The sequence below is a fragment of the Nanorana parkeri genome, unplaced genomic scaffold (assembly GCF_000935625.1).
Source record: "Nanorana parkeri isolate BGI_ZX_2015 unplaced genomic scaffold, ASM93562v1 scaffold73, whole genome shotgun sequence".
NCBI classification, from domain to species: Eukaryota; Metazoa; Chordata; class Amphibia; order Anura; family Dicroglossidae; genus Nanorana; species Nanorana parkeri.
In genome coordinates, this window is record NW_017306341.1 from 117608 (window position 1) to 123579 (window position 5972).

Genomic DNA, 5972 nt, shown 5'->3' on the forward strand with positions numbered 1-5972 from the left:
TATTTACAAACTTGAATATGAAATGCGCATTGGTGAAACAGAGATAACCTGAGATGTATACTCATTGTTAAAAGTTGATGTGTGATTGATGTGCTAGAGGTAGTTGATAATTGACTGTTGATGGTAAATTAAATATGTGTTCTACTGGTAATAAGGCCAACTGCTTCTTGCATTAGTTTTCCGGTCTCTTATACTGTATACTAATAGTTAAGTTGAAGGCTTTCTGATTTGTAATTGTATCACATCAGGTTGGCTTGGGTATGATGCTGTACATGAAACTGAATAGCTAATATGTTGCGCTAGGTTGTCATAATGGACTGGAAATCAACATAAAAGCACCTCCTCTTGACTGTGGTACGTGAGTCAATAAGTGATGAACAGTTATAAAATAAAGTGGATCAATACAAAAATGTGCAATCAATACATCCATAAAAATGCTTGTCTGTGATCCTACATTAATTCGCTGTGAGTGAGTACTCAAATCAGTGCCGTATATGTGACAGTATCATCTGTGACTGCAATCTGTATGTGAAGTTGCAGGCACCTCTATATGGTTAATGTGAGTATCAAAAAAAAACAATCGTGACTGTGCTCAGGCTTCAAAAATCATAATCTGGAGTGAACCCTAAGCACAGTCACGGTTGTTTTTTTGATACTCACATTTTTATGGAATAATTGATTGCACATTTTTGTATTGATCCACTTTATTTTATAACTGTTCATCACTTATTGACTCACGTACCACAGTCAAGAGGAGGTGCTTTTATGTTGATTTCCAGTCCATTATGACAACCTAGCGCAACATATTAGCTATTCAGTTTCACACGGTTTACACCACACATTGTTGCAGCTGGTTACTTTTTAGATACTGTCTTTCTCCTAGCGCAATCACTCATTGTTTACATTCATGATGCTGTACATGTCAATTCATCACTTGGATCTGTATTAGATAGAAGAACTATAGTAGAACTAAGGCCCCATCTAATGCAGCTTCCTGTGATGGGGTAGTAACAATACTGCACCACTCCTGAATTCAGAGCAGAGATGCCACACTTATGTAAGCTGTGCCTCCTGGCACTACAGTGGGATACAAACATGTTGCAAGGTGTGTGACTATCCACATTGACACTGCTGATTCATGAGCCTGTAGTTTATCAGTCAGCAGCTTACCACACCTAGTCCTGCCCCCTGCTTTCTTGATTGACAGCACTACCTCTGTTGCGGAAAAGCTCCCACTGTGAGCTGCAGTCCCTGGGAGGGGGGGCATGTGATGCACAAATGAAAACAAAGGAGAATTTGACCCAGTCTGAAGCAAAGAAATTCTGGAAATGTAGTGTTTACTTTGAGGCTCACATAGTAACTGGAGTTGGTACTTGTTTAGACCATCATACAGAAGCCTTCAGATGCATTTGAAATTCTAACAAACATTAATAATAATATATGTTTCATTCTGATTATTCCAGATAAACAGTCATTACTGTTTGATTTCCACCACAATTACACATATTAACACAATCACCAGTAGTTTAAACACTGAGTCTACACTATAATGATAAAATATAATTATTAATGTGAGCATAACAGTCACTTTAAACTATTTACTGTATGAATACTATATTTATGTAATGATTCCTGGTGGAATTATAAGAAGTCACAAAAGGTTGAGCTTTAATGGAAGCTGTTGCTGGATGGGCCAGTGCAGGAACCCCTTGTTACTGTATGCTTGTCGCCTTTGTTAACATTTCCACAAGTGGGGGCTCATAGAGATGGTTCCCCATGCACAAGAACAGTTTGTGATTATACAATATATGCTTGCCAAAACCCAGTGTCCCACAGCTATGATGTATTCTCAGTACTAAGATTGTGGGAGCAAAGGTACAGTGGTTATGACCGTTGCTAAAGTAGCTTAGTACAAAGCTAAATAACATTCACAGGGAAATTGTTGTCTAAAAATAGATGGTAGAACCAGATTTTACCTCCTATTGAACATAAGGTTCAACAATGATTTATCTCAAGCTGGGAAAAGGGTTCAAAATACTGATCAACTGCTGCAATGTTACAGTGGTTTACTAGGTAAGCCAAAATGTAAAGTTCAGTGACCCATAGTGATCACAATTATATTTCTATATACTTGATGGATTCCCATATTTTAGCATGTTAGCATTGGTCCTAACACTGCCCAATTGAATGCAGTCACCCAAGATTGTATTAGAACAATGGGTGACTCTTGGCTAAAATATTGATAAAAAGACACATTAATGCATTTTCTTGCTCATTGCAGTCTCAGGATGGTTAAGTTTTTGTTATAGGATGTAATATTAACAATAACAATGAAACTTGTTTGACATTTATTTATTCTACTATCTAATGTTCATCATTTCTTGCAACGAGGACCCAACATATGTTTTGATCATTGCGTCTTCTTTTGCTAGAATAAAAACAAAATAATAAAGCATAAATAAATGAATTACAGTAAAAACTGTGACAAAAACTGCTCAGCTGTTGACAGTATCACTGAATTGCTAACAAAAAACAGTTAACTAAATTTGCTATGATTTAGGAAAGAGGTTGTTTTAGAAAGCTTTATATTTATGTTCAATGTAAACATGTCATGATTTAAAAAATGGGTTTTGTCATTATTGACTTCTTTTTCAGTTACCTGGAACTGGATACTAAATATTAAAGCCATGTTACAGCTTTACTATTTAGCAAGTCACTGACAAAGAACAAGCAAGCAGACAGTGAAGTCATAAGTTCTGACCTTGCCACTACCCTGTCAGAGATCATCCGAAATCTCAAGGCTTCCAACTTAAGCAGAATAATGAATGGGTACAGCCATGCCTCCCTCTAACATCGGGTCACATTGAAACAATCATGCTCCTGTATTCCGCTCCACATTCTACTCAGATGTAGGATGAACATACCAGCTAAAATAAAAGACTATCCTACAATTAGGCCTACATAGAAAACTGCTCAGAAGACTTTTTACTATTCTACCTCCTCTTTCTCTTTATTTTTGATTATTAGCAATGTTTAGCCGGAAACAAAAGGAGTCACATATTAATTAGCTGTCAGTAAAGTTAATAGGAGGCTGACCTTAAAAAGGTTTTCTATATTGTACAGAACCCTAGCCCTGCTCCATTACTTAAACCTTAAAATGGAAAGTATTTGTTGGAGATATGTGATGGCCAAAGGGAGTAACCTAAGCTGCACATGTATTGGACACAGCTTCAGAACAGAAGTTTAATAATTACTCCATATCAGAAAACACATCTTTCTTCCTTCTTCACCTCAGTACTAATTTGTGAAAACCTAGTTACTGACAAACTGATTTATTCACCATATGAATGACACAAACTCTTGCATTTTAGCTCTGTGTAAGTCAACACAGATACCCTCCCCAAAAATGTGGTTGTTCGTGGGTATGACATAAATGAAACATTTTGGTTTCCCTCCTTAAATTGAGTTTACCTCTTCTAAAGGCTGGAATTTTTCATTTTTCATTTTTGCCCCCCCCCCCAACTTTTTTCCCCTTTGTGTGCAAAATGATTGCTTTTGGCTTGCCATTTGCATCATTGCCTTCCAGCTATATGTACGAGAAACAGTAATGGTTTTAGGTGACATTCATTTTAATTAGTTTAAAAACCTGAAAGCATTAGAAACAATTTTCTCTGTAAACATTTTTCTTTGCAAAATAAGTAGACAAAGAAACTATGTGAAAAAGAGCCTAGAGACACTATAAACTATGCAATATTCACATGCAATACTTCAAATATAAATCACTAAAAAAAGTATAAAATATTACAATAATAAAAAAAATACAAAATGTGTGTACATACGACAGTATACAGTAAAGCCATAGGATAAGCATTATAGTAAGTCAACTAGCAAAAGTTATGAGAGTATTCAAATGTTTAGCATGAGAGGTTAACCTCCTCATGATAAGGTTTTCTTCTAATTAAACAGATAGTATTACCTTTTGTGTAGGAGCTGTGGTCTTAGGTTGATAGACACAGTCACTGTCACATACCCCTTCACAACACTTCAGTGACCAAGGACAGTCAAAGTTATCTTGGCATGGATTTCCTAATAATAAAAACAAACCATAGAAATGTATATTTCTGTAGTCTTTTAAGATACAGGGAACAAGGCAATGTATAATGCCATCCTATTTATGTAGTAAAATACAATTTATATATTTTTCCTTTACAGTATCTATTATGTTGTTTTGACCGTTAGACGTTACTATATATATATATAAAGCTGGCACTATACTCTGATAACTTCCCCATCTTATATAGTTTCCAAGAACTACACTTCTCATAGGCTTAAATATGATGTATACTTAGGGGCTGATTTATAAATCTTCTACCCAGCATATAGCTGAACAACTGAAGTTTGCACGCAATTAACGCCACTAGTTGAAGTCAAGAGGCTTAGGAATTTCCTATACTCTTTCTAGTGGTGGTAATGCCGTGTGAACCCCATTTACCCAGCTATATACTGAACGGAAGATGTATAGATCAGCTCTTCAAAGTGTATCTATAACCTTTGAACGTTTGTTTTGGACATGGTGGGGAAGGATTGGAACTCCTGTAAGGTATCTCCAGAATAGGAAGAGAGAGGAAATCTCTCTAGCAGTAACACAGACCTAAGTTTAAAAAAAATAATTCCTATGTATGGGGGTGTTAGAACCTCTGTCAGCTTCTTTTTTTTTGTTGTCTCTCAAAAATAAAAAATAAATTAAAAAAAGTTTTTTCTAGGTTACAGTGTTATATGATTGGTGTTTCGGGGTTTAATGTTTTGGTTTCAGATTTTCTTTCTATATAATATTGTCAGGGTCTTTCAATGTTTTTAGTTTTCAGCGTCAGCAGTGGGAACTTGTTGGCGACACAGGAAAAGCTACCTTTTGTTAGCAGGACAGCACCACATACTACTGCGGCACAGTTTAGTGCACAAAAGCACCACATTGTAAAGTGCACCAAAGCACCATATTCTCCATCCACTTATTGTTATAGCTGGTAATACAATTAGGCAAACACCCATTACCATCATGTCATGTCCAAAGCCGAAAAAAGTTTGGGTTTAGTTCTCCTTTAAACTTCAAACTGTGTAGCAGTTTGGTGAATGCCCTGCAAACTGAACCCAGTTCTGTAATAAGCGTGACTAACAGGACCAAAACTCCCAAGCACGTGGATGCGTTTGAAGCTAGAAATGTTGTCAATTTATCAATGCAGGAAGAGCCATGTACAGCAGAGACACCAGGAGTCTTAAACTATGCACAGACATTAGATAAGCAATTAGGATCTTTGATGGCCACGTGCTCCCCCATGTGCCAGTAATAAAGAAAGCAAAAAACAAAAATACATTCTCTTAAATAGAACTGCTGAATAACAGTACAATTGATCTGTTTTATTAAATTTTGGTTTGAGTCATATTCATACAAATAAAGCTTTGGCATGCTTTAAAAGAAACTCACTGAAAACTGGTGGGGCACAAACAGTTCCACAAATGGTTTTGCAGCACTTGAGGCTTCCTTCGCACTGGGAGTCAGAGTCACAAGTGATCATGGTACAGTTGTCCTTATCAACACAATTGTCAACGCACAAATCATTACTGCCTTCAGGAATCTCTGGACAACCACCTGGTTTCCTTAAGTCTCCAGTACCTAAAGAAAAACATTAAATTCTCAGCAGAATAACTGTAGCAAGAGAAAACAGCATGATTTCCATAGGGAGTGAACAAATCCAGAAAAAAAGTCAAACTTTGCCTAGATCATGCATACTGAAGTATTGACATATTCTGAACATGCAGTAATTGCACTTTAAAACATGCCCTCACTCATGTAACTATAAGCATTTTGGGGAAAAAACTAATATTTTCAGTTTACAACACAGGCATTGAAAACTTAGCTCTTTCCCTATTACTTTCTATTCTATCAGAATCTTGGAAACTGATAACCTTCTAACATA

At 36.3% G+C, this 5972-nt stretch overlaps 1 long non-coding RNA gene across 1 annotated transcript; it reads right to left on the minus strand.

Moving 5' to 3' along the window:
• Positions 1-2364: 2364 nt before the first annotated feature.
• LOC108804790 lies at positions 2365-5664 on the minus strand. The gene is made up of 3 exons (XR_001942375.1): positions 5480-5664; positions 3977-4086; positions 2365-2428 (listed from the first exon to the last, which is right to left on the minus strand). It is a non-coding gene; the product is annotated as an uncharacterized LOC108804790 (long non-coding RNA).
• Positions 5665-5972: the final 308 nt, after the last annotated feature.